The 17,373-nt window shown below is 35.1% G+C and overlaps 1 long non-coding RNA gene across 1 annotated transcript; it reads left to right on the forward strand.

Moving 5' to 3' along the window:
• Positions 1-5,520: 5,520 nt before the first annotated feature.
• On the forward strand, positions 5,521-6,409 carry LOC145222619 (uncharacterized). Its single transcript, XR_013859364.1, has 4 exons — positions 5,521-5,582; positions 5,732-5,892; positions 6,077-6,187; positions 6,270-6,409. It is a non-coding gene; the product is annotated as an uncharacterized LOC145222619 (long non-coding RNA).
• The last annotated feature ends 10,964 nt before the right edge of the window (positions 6,410-17,373 follow it).

Below are 17,373 nucleotides of genomic sequence, written 5' to 3' on the forward strand. Positions count from 1 at the left end.
GTACAGGTAGGTTACGTTACTTGGCTGATAAAACAAGTTGCTTCCCCCAGTTTGCAAACGCAAAAGACATCTCCCAAAAAACTGTACAAACAAAAAGGGTTTTATCAAAAATAGCGGGTTGTACAAAAAATGTAAGCCAAAAAACGTTGTTTATTTATTGACAGCCGATATTTTTACCATTACGGTTTGCATTTACAAATACTTAATGCATTTGGCACTTACTTCATACATTTGGCACTAAGTTTTTTATGACGGGGTTCGAACCCATGACAGTTCCGGGGACGAATCCCGATTAAGGTTTTTTCTGCCTTCCAAGCCCCTCAATTTGAGCCTTTGTTTGGAATAATACTATTTGGGGACACAACCTAGTGTTAGTAATCATGCTTATTATAATAGTAATTATTAGCGATTTACAAAACCTGTATAAATTATAACTAAAAACAAGTGTATTTGTTGCAAAGTTCCTGAAGGAAACTTCTCCAATGTTCTACAAGAAGTACAACTAAATGTCATATCTAATACTGTTTGTGGCCTTCAATACACAAACATTGACGGTACGCACATCTGTGCAGGTGGCAGCGGCAGGTCGACTTGCAATGTAAGTTTTTCTATTATAGCTTAACTGGCACTCTAAAGGTCGGATCATTTATTAGCGTAAATAAAAAAAATGTGCCATCAACTAATATTGTTACTCCCGGCTTCATTTAGATTTGGCTGTAAATCTGTCTAATGATAACATTTATTAGATTTCTGCATGGTTATTTTGACAGGGTGACGGCGGTGGGCCTTTGGCTTGTTATATAAGTGAACGGTGGTACTTGATGGGAATTGCATCGTTTGGTAAAGAGCTCTGTAACACAGTTGGTGATACGGCAAGTGTCTTTACAAGAACATCGGAATACGTTGGATGGATTAATCAAGGTAAGCAAGGAAACAAGATTTTAAGTTGTGTGGAATTCTGACAAGTATGACTTGTGGAAACGAGTCTCGTAAAACATTTGCTTTCCTACTGTTATTACCCAGCCGTGCGCAAGTTCCTATATGAAACACTTGTTAAAAGTTTGCAATCTCAAATACTCATCCCCTCCTAATGTAGAAAGATGACAAATGTTTCTCTTTATCTTTGTTTATTACTACGAGCCACATTCCATTTCACTGTTAGAACTCATATAAAGCACTTCTAACCCAATTTCCTGCCTATTTATCATCTCTTAAGTATGTCTACGTCTAGAAAAAAATGTTGATACGCTTTGAAAGCTACAAATATCATCATTGGTTGCTTTGCTTGTCAAACAAATTTAATGTTTTTAGCGATCGGCGATACTACAACAACGTCAACGACCAGTACCAGCAGCACCAACCGTGAGTTATTATGTTCGTTATAAATATTCTGTAAAACGCTAATCTTTGATCAAAAACCTGAACATAATGACTGGGTTATGCAGAGTAGGGCTGAAAAATGAGGATTTTTCTAATTAGTTAATCATGCGAGTTTGAGATATTGATCACCTAAACCGTTTTGTATTCCTACGGCTGTTGTTACTCTGGTTCAAAAAAGGTACAATGTCTGAGTGAAAAACTCACACATTCCTAAGACCCCAGTCCAGTGGTTCTTAACCTTTTTGTAGTCACGGACCCCTTTTATGAATTTTGTAAGTCTGCGGACCCCCAACGCCTTTTACCCTTTTTTTTTTTTTAAGTCTTTTTATGTTTCACGTTTCTTGCATTATACCCTGTCATGCTTTTGAAGCATTTAAATCCACCTTCACAGTCCTTTAAAATCAATGACGTTTCTGTATTGTAGTGGCCAACGCATCGAATTGGTAATATTTCTGGTATATATAACTTCACAGATCACTTGTCCTATAAAGTCTATTGTCAATGTGTGTTATGATGTCACAATAGGGAAGACAATCACAAAAAGTAATTGTTCCTGGCATAATTAAGGTGTAATAAACAGCGTGCACTCGTATGCAGGATTGTAAAAACGGTTGAGAATCTTATAAATATTCTTTTGTTGGTTAATGATACTTAACATTTTTCCCTCCGTGGACCCCCTAAAACCATCTCACGGACCCCTTGGGGGTCCGCGAACCCCAGGTTAAGAACCACTGCCCTAGTCATTTTATGTAGACCTAGAACAAGAACCTCTTAAAACCCCAGAATTGGGTCTCACCTTCTGCATTGGCCTTTTACGAAAATATTATGTGAGAGCTGTCGCATAAATCAGGGGTCGACAACCTTTTTTTCCTCTGCGGACCGTTTTTGAAAGTAAAATTTTATCGCGGACTCGTCCTCAAAAAACAGTATTTAGTAATAAAAACGCTTAAATTAGTCTATCATCCCATAGGCAAAATGTTTGTAGTATTTACCCTGAAAAATTGTACGGCCCGGTAACGAAATCAATCCTCGCGGACCGGCAGTTGCCGACCACTGACATAAATAATATCTTTTGACAAATTGATTTGAAAACCAATTATTTAAACTCATATTTTTTGCCATCAAATACCACACCAAACGTATTTAGCACATTGATTGTTTTGAACTATAACCTTAAACACACAAAACCAATAAACTTGACACCAATGCCTGTGACACCCAATACTTGACGCCTTTAGAAGTAATGTACCCTTATTAAATGTGTAAATTGTATGTGCAAGTAAGATTAGCTGATTATAATCATGTATTTTTTACGACATCACAGCTGCAACAACATCTTCGACTGGAAAACTAGCAGGCACCAAATGTCCAATGATATTAGGCTACTTATTTGTAGCAGTAGTGTTGTTTGTTTAGCTATGAGAAATTGCTTATCCATGGTGTTTCTATTTCTAAATTAGTCTTCAAACATGTTAAGTCTTATTATTTCAAAATGGCCGGATATAAATGCGCTGTCATGTCTGCGTTGTGATTAGTTTGCAGATAATTTTGCATAAAATTTATTTATATTTTTAGCTTTATTTTCCTTGACGACTTGTAGCTACGTCGAATTTAAGTAACTCTAGTAATTTTAGCATAGTATTTGCTCGTTGCATTTAATGAATAGTTAGTTTTGATGTAGATAGTTTTTAGTGTTGATGTAAATATTCATCCATTTTTCGAGCATTGATGGTTTTACTGTTTATTGACGCGTTGTGAAGTAAAATTTAGTATGATTATAAAACTAAATTTAGTCGCTTGTTAGTCCAGCTTTTTCTAATACTTTTGGTGTTATTTTTGCGTATTATTTTTTTATTTTATAGAAATATTTGTAACAAAATTTGTTTTGTAGAGTGTTGATGGACAAATAAAATAATTCAATTAATTAAGACTTGAAAAGGAGTTATGCTCAAGGGTTTACTCGATTTGGTATAGTTTTTAGCAAAATATGGTATAAAAGGTGTCATAAAAGCTTAGAATTTAAAAAACGAAAGTATGAATCGGTTCTGCCTGTTTAATAATATTTCATGTTAAGTTCTCCTTTTTTGTATCCAGCATAAAGTTTATAAAGACTAAAATTTGTCAATATTTTGAAGTTATCGTATCTAAGGGTAGAGGAACCGACTTGGAATGACCCAGGACAAAAATTCGTGAAATTGCGGTATGTGGCGCAAACAGCAAGATGTGGGGCAACATAAATTTAAAAAAAAAAAACATGTAGTAGTGTGGCAAATAATGCTCATTGACATTGCGACAACAAATCCAACCCTATATGTTATAACTGCAAACAACCACCTTTGTATAATTTGACTAAAGTATCCAACTTGCTTTAGACGCAAAATCGAGCCATTTAAGTGACGTTAAATAATCACTTACGCTTAAGCTAAAGGCTTGGTTTGGCTGCTACAGTGTCTTGTTCCCAAAAAGCCTTCTGGCCGGAGCCATTTTGCCTTATGACGCAATTTATGACAAGAAGGATGCTAATCGGTTCCACAAGAAATAGTAGAAATGTTTTATCTGAATAAGTTTTAGGTGATTTCCTGGTTAGAACCAATCTTGATTAATGTGCCTTTCAGAGTTTTGTTGATAAATGTAAACTTGCAACACATAGATGGAAGACATATCAAACGGATTAAAATAATAGCATCGGTTAAAAAATCAGATACTATTTGATGTTTAAATTTTCTTTAACTTGTTTAAAGGTTTTAATTTAAGTGTTGAGTCACAAGCTGTGGACACAAGTTTGGATTAATGAAGTAAGGGTTATTTCATTCTGCTGTTATGCTTGCTTATTACATTCTTAACAATACTTTTGTACTTCAGTTAATTTGGATAATAGTTCCAGTAACCACGGACAAGTCCCCATAATCATCACAAAAAGTTACATATCATCCAGACGTATGGACAGATGTAACAAGGTAGGTACTTTTCACTTGAGCGCCACAAAGGGTGGTTTTAAGCCAGATGTTTCTGTTTAGTCTGGTAGGGTCACTCTCAACAGGTTGGTCGTGTGGTTGTGTAAATTTCAGGTCACTTATGTCAGTAGATTCGATAGCGTCTGAAGTTTGTAAATGCCAATTGAGATAAAGTTATTGATCCATTGTCCATCTTCAAACAAATTCAAATTAGATTCTAAGTAATTTCCACTCTTGCAAAAATACTGTAGTATTAGATATGCATAAAATCATCTACACATTTTGAATGTTTGCACCAGCTACTATTCTTGGCTTGTGTTAACGCTCCCAATATTTTGACTTGTCTTTATGCTACCAATGCAGAAACATTCACTAATAGTCCAAAAGATACGAATTAACAATCTTGGGGTCTTACGTTTGTCCAACTTTACAGTAATCGCGTAACCTTTTTTTGTGGAGTCTGAAAATTGTGATTGCGATTTGGTTCGACAGTTAATTAAATTTGCGCTTCAGTGAATTCAATGCCTGGCGTCACGTATTGCGCATCAGTTGCCAAACCGATTTGCCAATGTCAACAAGGTTATTGTTGAAATTTCCACCAATGTTTTTTCTATTTAGAGAACAATGCAGCGAGATACGGGTTTCATGTTTTTCTAGCATTGAATTATCTTTGTATTGTTCGCTCAAAGCTTTTTTACACCTTGCGACATCATTGTCCAACCTCGTCATATGTATTGCACAACCAACCTCGTACACAACAGCAGAGGGTGGACTTTTTAGTCGTTCACTTTTCAGGGTTTCTGTCACAGATAAAAGGACGTTTAACGATAAATGAAAATGTACTGTCTGCTATTCGGCCTGATTTGTATCCACAGTGTTTGCGGTAAGTATGTTTGGGTTATATATGACCACAAGAATATTATTCAAATCACAGTACTTGTTTTTTGTTTACAATTCTCAAAGATATTTAGATCTTTCAATCTTTTATATTGTCCTTGACTTCGTTACACGACCACGTAGTGCTTGTTGTAAATTAAAAATACGATTTGAAAAAAAAAAGAAATTGAAATAGTTAAGACTCGAAATGAAATTGAATTAGTTAAGTCGATTTAAAAAAAAATTGAAATAGTAATGTGTATAAACTGTGAAAGATTGCACTGTAACTTAACTTTTGTGCTTACCGCAGGTGTCACTTTTCAACAGTTGAATTGTGGACAACCGGCAATTTCTCCACTTTCGATATCAAAAGTGAGTTTTCTTATTTTGTGAGAACTTCTAATCAAGTGAGCGTAAAAGAAATAATTTGTAAGACAATTAAGACAATTAAAATAGACTTTTATTTTGTAAAGCTTAACTTTTTAGTATGTCAGCTTCCATTTCGTTTTTTTTTAATCAAGGGTGTACGCATTATTGGCGGCAGCGAAGCAACACCTGGCTCTTGGCCTTGGCAAGTTCGTTTGATTCTAGACTTCGGGGCCGGCGGACAAATTCTTTGTGGTGGCTCTATTTTAAATGAGAACTGGATTGTGACCGCTGCGCAGTGCGTGCTGAACGAACCGTAAGTTTAATAAATGCAATTTCGGAAATAAAAGTTCGTGTGTCTGGTTTGTTAAAATAACATTGCGTCAGGCTTTATTAACTTATGTTTTAACATGTTACATCTTTTGTACCTGTTAAAAAACGTTTTGCTTTGAAATATCCATTCTGAATTTAAGTGAAAGATGTAAGTTAAATCTTCTTAGATACACAATACAAAGCGTTGAAGTGCAAATTGGTTTACACAACGTTGGAGACACAATCGGAATTCAAAATGCATCTGTAGCCACAGTTAGATACCATTCGAACTACGACAGGTATGTTAATGAAACTTTAAAGATGCAAAATATTTTTTGCTTGATTTAATTAAATCTAATATTATGGTTTGCAAATCTGAAGCAATTTATTCATAAACGACATTGCGGTATTGGAACTCCGTTCTCCACTGTCGTTTACATCAACCGTGAGCCCAATATGTCTACCCGAAGACACAGTTATTGTTACAAGCACATCTACATGTTTTGCGACGGGTTGGGGCCGTACAGGTAGGTTACGTTACTTGGCTGATAAAACAAGTTGCTTCCCCCAGTTTGCAAACGCAAAAGACATCTCCCAAAAAACTATACAAACAAAAAGGGTTTTATCAAAAATAGCGGGTTGTACAAAAAATGTAAGCCAAAAAACGTTGTTTATTTATTGACAGCCGATATTTTTACCATTACGGTTTGCATTTACAAATACTTAATGCATTTGGCACTTACTTCATACATTTGGCACTAAGTTTTTTATGACGGGGTTCGAACCCATGACAGTTCCGGGGACGAATCCCGATTAAGGTTTTTTCTGCCTTCCAAGCCCCTCAATTTGAGCCTTTGTTTGGAATAATACTATTTGGGGACACAACCTAGTGTTAGTAATCATGCTTATTATAATAGTAATTATTAGCGATTTACAAAACCTGTATAAATTATAACTAAAAACAAGTGTATTTGTTGCAAAGTTCCTGAAGGAAACTTCTCCAATGTTCTACAAGAAGTACAACTAAATGTCATATCTAATACTGTTTGTGGCCTTCAATACACAAACATTGACGGTACGCACATCTGTGCAGGTGGCAGCGGCAGGTCGACTTGCAATGTAAGTTTTTCTATTATAGCTTAACTGGCACTCTAAAGGTCGGATCATTTATTAGCGTAAATAAAAAAAATGTGCCATCAACTAATATTGTTACTCCCGGCTTCATTTAGATTTGGCTGTAAATCTGTCTAATGATAACATTTATTAGATTTCTGCATGGTTATTTTGACAGGGTGACGGCGGTGGGCCTTTGGCTTGTTATATAAGTGAACGGTGGTACTTGATGGGAATTGCATCGTTTGGTAAAGAGCTCTGTAACACAGTTGGTGATACGGCAAGTGTCTTTACAAGAACATCGGAATACGTTGGATGGATTAATCAAGGTAAGCAAGGAAACAAGATTTTAAGTTGTGTGGAATTCTGACAAGTATGACTTGTGGAAACGAGTCTCGTAAAACATTTGCTTTCCTACTGTTATTACCCAGCCGTGCGCAAGTTCCTATATGAAACACTTGTTAAAAGTTTGCAATCTCAAATACTCATCCCCTCCTAATGTAGAAAGATGACAAATGTTTCTCTTTATCTTTGTTTATTACTACGAGCCACATTCCATTTCACTGTTAGAACTCATATAAAGCACTTCTAACCCAATTTCCTGCCTATTTATCATCTCTTAAGTATGTCTACGTCTAGAAAAAAATGTTGATACGCTTTGAAAGCTACAAATATCACCATTGGTTGCTTTGCTTGTCAAACAAATTTAATGTTTTTAGCGATCGGCGATACTACAACAACGTCAACGACCAGTACCAGCAGCACCAACCGTGAGTTATTATGTTCGTTATAAATATTCTGTAAAACGCTAATCTTTGATCAAAAACCTGAACATAATGACTGGGTTATGCAGAGTAGGGCAGAAAAATGAGGATTTTTCTAATTAGTTAATCATGCGAGTTTGAGATATTGATCACCTAAACCGTTTTGTATTCCTACGGCTGTTGTTACTCTGGTTCAAAAAAGGTACAATGTCTGAGTGAAAAACTCACACATTCCTAAGACCCCAGTCCAGTGGTTCTTAACCTTTTTGTAGTCACGGACCCCTTTTATGAATTTTGTAAGTCTGCGGACCCCCAACGCCTTTTACCATAAGTCTTTTTATGTTTCACGTTTCTTGCATTATACCCTGTCATGCTTTTGAAGCATTTAAATCCACCTTCACAGTCCTTTAAAATCAATGACGTTTCTGTATTGTAGTGGCCAACGCATCGAATTGGTAATATTTCTGGTATATATAACTTCACAGATCACTTGTCCTATAAAGTCTATTGTCAATGTGTGTTATGATGTCACAATAGGGAAGACAATCACAAAAAGTAATTGTTCCTGGCATAATTAAGGTGTAATAAACAGCGTGCACTCGTATGCAGGATTGTAAAAACGGTTGAGAATCTTATAAATATTCTTTTGTTGGTTAATGATACTTAACATATTTCCCTCCGTGGACCCCCTAAAACCATCTCACGGACCCCTTGGGGGTCCGCGAACCCCAGGTTAAGAACCACTGCCCTAGTCATTTTATGTAGACCTAGAACAAGAACCTCTTAAAACCCCAGAATTGGGTCTCACCTTCTGCATTGGCCTTTTACGAAAATATTATGTGAGAGCTGTCGCATAAATCAGGGGTCGACAACCTTTTTTTCCTCTGCGGACCGTTTTTGAAAGTAAAATTTTATCGCGGACTCGTCCTCAAAAAACAGTATTTAGTAATAAAAACGCTTAAATTAGTCTATCATCCCATAGGCAAAATGTTTGTAGTATTTACCCTGAAAAATTGTACGGCCCGGTAACGAAATCAATCCTCGCGGACCGGCAGTTGCCGACCACTGACATAAATAATATCTTTTGACAAATTGATTTGAAAACCAATTATTTAAACTCATATTTTTTGCCATCAAATACCACACCAAACGTATTTAGCACATTGATTGTTTTGAACTATAACCTTAAACACACAAAACCAATAAACTTGACACCAATGCCTGTGACACCCAATACTTGACGCCTTTAGAAGTAATGTACCCTTATTAAATGTGTAAATTGTATGTGCAAGTAAGATTAGCTGATTATAATCATGTATTTTTTACGACATCACAGCTGCAACAACATCTTCGACTGGAAAACTAGCAGGCACCAAATGTCCAATGATATTAGGCTACTTATTTGTAGCAGTAGTGTTGTTTGTTTAGCTATGAGAAATTGCTTATCCATGGTGTTTCTATTTCTAAATTAGTCTTCAAACATGTTAAGTCTTATTATTTCAAAATGGCCGGATATAAATGCGCTGTCATGTCTGCGTTGTGATTAGTTTGCAGATAATTTTGCATAAAATTTATTTATATTTTTAGCTTTATTTTCCTTGACGACTTGTAGCTACGTCGAATTTAAGTAACTCTAGTAATTTTAGCATAGTATTTGCTCGTTGCATTTAATGAATAGTTAGTTTTGATGTAGATAGTTTTTAGTGTTGATGTAAATATTCATCCATTTTTCGAGCATTGATGGTTTTACTGTTTATTGACGCGTTGTGAAGTAAAATTTAGTATGATTATAAAACTAAATTTAGTCGCTTGTTAGTCCAGCTTTTTCTAATACTTTTGGTGTTATTTTTGCGTATTATTTTTTTATTTTATAGAAATATTTGTAACAAAATTTGTTTTGTAGAGTGTTGATGGACAAATAAAATAATTCAATTAATTAAGACTTGAAAAGGAGTTATGCTCAAGGGTTTACTCGATTTGGTATAGTTTTTAGCAAAATATGGTATAAAAGGTGTCATAAAAGCTTAGAATTTAAAAAACGAAAGTATGAATCGGTTCTGCCTGTTTAATAATATTTCATGTTAAGTTCTCCTTTTTTGTATCCAGCATAAAGTTTATAAAGACTAAAATTTGTCAATATTTTGAAGTTATCGTATCTAAGGGTAGAGGAACCGACTTGGAATGACCCAGGACAAAAATTCGTGAAATTGCGGTATGTGGCGCAAACAGCAAGTTGTGGGGCAACATAATTTTTTTTAAAAAAAACATGTAGTAGTGTGGCAAATAATGCTCAATGACATTGCGACAACAAATCAAACCCTATATGTTATAACTGCAAACAACCACCTTTGTATAATTTGACTAAAGTATCCAACTTGCTTTAGACGCAAAATCGAGCCATTTAAGTGACGTTAAATAATCACTTGCGCTTAAGCTAAAGGCTTGGTTTGGCTGCTACAGTGTCTTGTTCCCAAAAAGCCTTCTGGCCGGAGCCATTTTGCCTTATGACGCAATTTATGACAAGAAGGATGCTAATCGGTTCCACAAGAAATAGTAGAAATGTTTTATCTGAATAACTTTTAGGTGATTTCCTGGTTAGAACCAATCTTGATTAATGTGCCTTTCAGAGTTTTGTTGATAAATGTAAACTTGCAACACATAGATGGAAGACATATCAAACGCATTAAAATAATAGCATCGGTTAAAATATCAGATGCTATTTGATGTTTAAATTTTCTTTAACTTGTTTAAAGGTTTTAATTTAAGTGTTGAGTCACAAGCTGTGGACACAAGTTTGGATTAATGAAGTAAGGGTTATTTCATTCTGCTGTTATGCTTGCTTATTACATTCTTAACAATACTTTTGTACTTCAGTTAATTTGGATAATAGTTCCAGTAACCACGGACAAGTCCCCATGGTCATCACAAAAAGTTACATATCATCCATACGTATGGACAGATGTAACAAGGTAGGTACTTTTCACTTGAGCGCCACAAAGGGTGGTTTTAAGCCAGATGTTTCTGTTTAGTCTGGTAGGGTCACTCTCAACAGGTTGGTCGTGTGGTTGTGTAAATTTCAGGTCACTTATGTCAGTAGATTCGATAGCGTCTGAAGTTTGTAAATGCCAATTGGGATAAAGTTATTGATCCATTGTCCATCTTCAAACAAATTCAAATTAGATTCTAAGTAATTTCCACTCTTGCAAAAATGCTGTAGTATTAGATATGCATAAAATCATCTACACATTTTGAATGTTTGCACCAGCTACTATTCTTGGCTTGTGTTAACGCTCCCAATATTTTGACTTGTCTTTATGCTCCCAATGCAGAAACTTTCACTAATAGTCCAAAAGATACGAACTAACAATCTTGGGGTCTTACGTTTGTCCAACTTTACAGTAATCGCGTAACCTTTTTTTGTGGAGTCTGAAAATTGTGATTGCGATTTGGTTCGACAGTTAATTAAATTTACGCTTCAGTGAATTCAATGCCTGGCGTCACGTATTGCGCATCAGTTGCCAAACCGATTCGCCAATGTCAACAAGGTTATTGTTGAAATTTCCACCAATGTTTTTTCTATTTAGAGAACAATGCAGCGAGATACGGGTTTCATGTTTTTCTAGCATTGAATTATTTTTGTATTGTTCGCTCAAAGCTTTTTTACACCTTGCGACATCATTGTCCAACCTCGTCATATGTATTGCACAACCAACCTCGTACACAACAGCAGAGGGTGGACTTTTTAGTCGTTCACTTTTCAGGGTTTCTGTCACAGATAAAAGGACGTTTAACGATAAATGAAAATGTACTGTCTGCTATTCGGCCTGATTTGTATCCACAGTGTTTGCGGTAAGTATGTTTGGGTTATATATGACCACAAGAATATTATTCAAATCACAGCACTTGTTTTTTGTTTACAATTCTCAAAGATATTTAGATTTTTCAATCTTTTCTAATCTGTTAAATATATAAAAATAAAATATATATAAATAAAATTGTTTTGGTCTTTTAGTACAATTTCGATCATGTTTTAACTTGGCAGCACGGCAGTGTATATTTGAACTTTCAGTGGCCCAAGATTGCAGTATGTGTGACTCTCAATCATAAAAGATGTTTTGTGTTTCGACAACATTGTGCCATATTCCCAATTCTGTATCTTAGTGATAGGCAGACCAAATGCATTATTAATCGAATGGAATTAGATGTTTAAAAACTCTTTAGTAAATACAAATTGCATTGATAAACTTCTAAAACTATTAGACAATATGTGTAAAAACTTTGACATATTTAATTCCCTTTTCTAGCGATCAGTGACAAGCTAATTATTTCAACCACCAATGTTTCACTGGATAAAAGCATCGAACGTGAGCTATGTTTAAAAATCTTATACCTATGCTGTTTTTTGTCATTCGCCTAATCAAATATAAACCGACTCTGTACGCTAAAGTTAAAGTAACGCCTCAGCGGTAATCAAACGACCGTGAAGTAGATTTACCAATTTTGACAAAAATGTGTAAAACAATCTGGTGCTGCGACGTGAAAGTTTATTATTGTCCACGTCTTCTTTAGACGACCACTTATTGCTTGTTATAAATTTAAAATACGATTTGAAATAAATGAATAAATTGAAATAGTTAACTCTCAACGTACACCATGTGGTAATGTGGTATAAACTGTGAAAGATTGCACTGTGACTTAACTTTATTGCTTGCCACAGGTGTCACCTTTCAACAGTTGAATTGTGGACAACCGGCAATTTCTCCACTTTCGATTTCAAAAGTGAGTTTTCGGGTATTTCACAAACTTATTTTGTGAGAACTTTTATTTTCAAGTAAACGTAAAAAAAATATGACTAAGTATTGCTCATCCAGCAGTTTTATTGTAAACAATCGACGTTTCGACGTCCTATACAAAAAATAATTTGTACAATGAGACAAATAAAATAGACTTTTATTTTGTAATGTCAAATGACTTTTATTTTGTAAAGCTTAACTTTTGAGGATGTTAGCTTCCATTTCGTTTTTTTTTTCAATCAAGGGTGTACGCATTATTGGCGGCAGCGAAGCAACACCTGGCTCTTGGCCTTGGCAAGTTCGTTTGATTCTAGACTTTGGGGCCGGTGGACAAAGTCTTTGCGGTGGCTCTATTTTAAATGAGAACTGGATTGTGACCGCTGCGCACTGCGTGCTGAACGAACCGTAAGTTTACTAAATGCAATTTCGGAAATAAAAGTTCGTGTGTGTGGTTTGTTAAAATGACATTAATTTATGCTTTATTAACTTATGGTTTAACATGTTACATCTTTTGTGCCTGTTTAAAAACGTTTTGCTTTAAAATATCCATTTTGAATTTAAGTGAAAGATGTAAGTTAAATCTTCTTAGATACACAATACAAAGCGTTGAAGTGCAAATTGGTTTACACAACGTTGGAGACACAACGGGAGTCCAAACTGCATTTGTAGCCACAGTTGGATACCATTCGAGCTACGACAGGTATGTTAATGAAACTTTAAAGATGAAACATATTTTTTGCTTGATTTAATGGTATGGTCTACAAATCTGAAGCAATCTATTGAGAAACGATATTGCCGTATTGGAACTCCATTCTCCACTGTCGTTTACATCCATCGTGAGCCCAATATGTCTGCCTGAAGATACTTCAGTTATTGTCACAAGCACCTCTACATGTTTTGCAACGGGTTGGGGCCTTACAGGTTGGTTTCGTTACTTGGCTGACAAAACAAGTTGCTTCCCCCAGTTTGCAAACGTAAAACACATCTCCCAAAAAAATGTACAAACAAAGGGTTTTATCAAAAAATAGCGGATTGTGTTTTTATTGACAACTAACTTAATATTTTTATTATTACGGTTTGCATTTACAAATATTTCATTCATTTGGCGCTTTTATTTCAAACCCATGACCTTCTAAGCCCCCTTAATTTGACCCTCCATTATGTGAGGAACAAAACCTAGTGTTAGTAGCCTACTTATCGTTTAAGTGCTAATAATAAAAGCTTTACAAAACCTGTATAAAATATAACTAAAAACAAGTGTGCTTGTTGCAAAGTTCCTGAAGGAAGCGTCGCCAACGTTCTACAAGAAGTACAACTAAATGTCATATCTAATACACTTTGTGGCCTTCAATACACAAACATTGACGGTACGCACATCTGTGCAGGTGGCAGCGGCAGGTCGACTTGCAATGTAAGTTTTTCTATTATAGCTTAACTGGCACTCTAAAGGTCGGATCATTTATTAGCGTAAATTAAAAAAATGTGCCACCAACTAATATTGTTACTCCCGGCTTCATTTAGATTTGGCTGTAAATCTGTCTAATGATAACATTTATTAGATTTCTGCATGGTTACTTTGACAGGGTGACTCCGGTGGGCCTTTGGCTTGTTATATAAGTGAAAGGTGGTACTTGATGGGAATTACATCGTTTGGCAAAGAGCTATGTAACACAGTTGGTGATACGGCAAGTGTCTTTACAAGAACATCGGAATACGTTGGATGGATTAATCAAGGTAAGCAAGGAAACAAGATTTTAAGTTGTGTGGAATTCTGACAAGTATGACTTGTGGAAACGATTCTCGTAAAACATTTGCTTTCCTACTGTTATTACCCAGCCGTGCGCAAGTTCCTATATGAAACACTCGTTAAATTTTTAAGTTTACAATCTCAAATACTCATCCACTCCTAATTTAGAAAGATGACAAATGTTTCTTTTTATCTTTGTTTATTACTATGAGCCACATTCCATTTCGCAGTTAGAACTCATATAAAGCACTTTTAACCAATTTCCTGCCTATTTAACATCTCTTAAGTATGTCTACGTCTAGAAAGAAATGTCGATACGCTTTGAAAGCTACAAATATAACCATTGGTTGCTTTGCTTGTCAAACAAATTTAATGTTTTTAGCGATCGGCGATACTACAACAACGTCAACGACCAGTACCAGCAGCACCAACCGTGAGTTATTATGTTCGTTATAAATATTCTGGAATCAAAAACCTGAACATAATGACTGGGTTATGCAGAGTAGGGCTGAAAAATGAGGATTTTTCTAATTAGTTAATCATGCGAGTTTCAGATATTGATCACCTAAACCGTTTTGTATTCCTACGGCTTTTGTTACTCTGGTACAAAAAAGGTACACTGTCTGAATAATAAACTCACACATTCCTAAGACCCTAGTCCTTTTATGTACACCTAGAACAAGTACCTCTTAAAACCCCAGAATTAGGTCTCACCTTCTGCATTGGCCTTGTTACGAAAATATTATGTGAGAGCTGTCGCATAAATCAGGGGTCGACAACCTTTTTTTGCTCTGCGGACCGTTTTTGAAAGTAAAATTTTATCGCGGACCTAAAAAAACAGTATTTAGCAATACAAACGCTTAAATTAGTCTATCATACCATAGGCAAAATGTTTGTAGTATTTACCCTGAAAAATTGTACGGCGCGATAACGAACTCGATTCTCTCAGACCGGCAGTTGCCGACCACCGACATAAATAATATCTTTTGACAAATTGATTTAAAAACCAATTATTTAAACTCATATTTTGTGCCATCAAATACCACACCAAACCTATTTAGCGCATTGATTGTTTTGAACTGTAACCCTAAACACACAAAGATAAGTAAACTTAACATCAATGCTTGTGACAACCAATACTTGACGCCTTCAGAAGTAATTTACCTTTATTGTACGTATATGTGCAAGTAAGATTAGCTGATTATAATCACGTCTTTTTTACGACATTACAGCTCCAACAACATCTTCATCTCCTGGAATTACAATTTCAACAACATCTTCGACTGGAAAACTAGCAGGCATCAAATGTCCAATAATATTAGGCTACTTATTTGTAGCAGTAGTGTTGTTTGTTTAGTCATGAGAAATTGCTTATCCATTGTGTTCCTATTTCTAAATTAGTCTTCAAACATGTTAAGTCTTATTATTTCAAAATGTCGGGATATAAATGCCCAGTCATGTCAGCGTTGTGATTAATTTGCAGATAATTTTGAATAAAATTTATTTCTATTTTTAGCTTTATTTTCCTTGACGACTTGTAGCTACGTCGAATTTAAGTAACTCTCGCAATTTTAGCATTGTATTTGCTCGTTGCACTTAATGAATAGTTAGATTTGATGTAAATAATATTTAGTGTTGATGTCAATATTCATCCATTTTTCGAGCATTGATGGTTTACTGTTTATTGGGATTTTGTGAAGTAAAATTTAGTACGATTATAAAACTAAAATGAGTCGCTTGTTAGTCCAGCTATTTCTAATACTTTTGTCATTTTGTGTTATTTTTGCGTATTATGTGAGAGTGATAATTTGCACCTTTTTTTTATATTATCAAAATATTTGTAACAAAATTTGTTTTGTAGAGAGTTGATGGACAAATAAAATAATTCATTTAATTAAGACTTGAAAAGAAGTTATGTTCGAGGCTTTACTCGATTTGGTATAGTTTCTCAGCAAAATATGGTATAAAAGGTGTCATAAAAGCTTAGAATTTAAAAAACGAAAGTATGAATCGGTTCTGTCTGTTAAATAATATTTTCATGTTAAGTTCTACTTTTTTGTATTTGTATCCATCATAAAGTTTATAAAGACTAAAATTGGTCAATATTTTGAGGTTATCGTATCATAGGGTAGAGCTACTGAAACGAGAGGACAAAAAACATGTAGTAGTGTGGCACATGTAAATAATGCTCAATGACATTGCGACAACAAGTTTCAAAAACCAAACCCTATAAGTTATAACTGGAAACAACCACCTTTGTATAAATTGACTAAAGTGATAAACTTGCTTTAGACGTAAAAATCGAGCCATTTAAGTGACGTTAAATAATAATCACTTGCGCTTAAGCTAAGGCTTAGTTTGGCTGCTAAAGTGCCTTGTTCCCGAAAAGCCTTCTGGCCGGAGCCGTTTTGCCTTATGACGTTGTTTTCAGTCAAAGCATCAAGGCAGCGAAATAAATTAATAGTTCATTTCAGTTTGAGGCAAATGTTTGAAATTTTAAAAGGAAAAGAAGGTTTGACCAATGTTAATGCCATCATCAGTTTCTTTTGTCCAGTGTTAATTAATGGTTCAGTTTCCCGAATAGTAAAAGATTGACTGGTAAACTATACCTATACGTAGGTGTTGTGAGGTAAAACGCAGTGATCGGCACTGGGCTTGAATAACAATACTATGTAGAGTAGAATATTAGACCGTTTCAAAAAAAAACAGATAAAAAGCATAAATCTTTTTTTATATATAACAGAAATATACATTTCGCCTTAATAAACAGGCATCGTCAGTTTCTGCAAAAAAAGCAAACATGTGGTGGACTGTCGATAGGAAGTGGTAAAAATAAAATAGTTTAAACACCTAAAATCATATCTCTACAAATTAAACAACTGCGAAGCACAGAGGCAAACCACGACTAGCGAGTGGCAACAAGCGACACAAGAAAAAGGAGACGTGACACAACTGATAAGCCACAATTGCAATTGTTTCAAAATAAACAAGCATTTGTTGCAACATAGGCTACACCACGTCTTTTTGTCAACAAATTCTTGCGCCAACATTAAACAAAGCGAGCCGCT

This window comes from Phallusia mammillata, chromosome 4 (genome assembly GCF_965637545.1).
Source record: "Phallusia mammillata chromosome 4, kaPhaMamm4.hap1.1, whole genome shotgun sequence".
Classification (NCBI taxonomy): Eukaryota; Metazoa; Chordata; class Ascidiacea; order Phlebobranchia; family Ascidiidae; genus Phallusia; species Phallusia mammillata.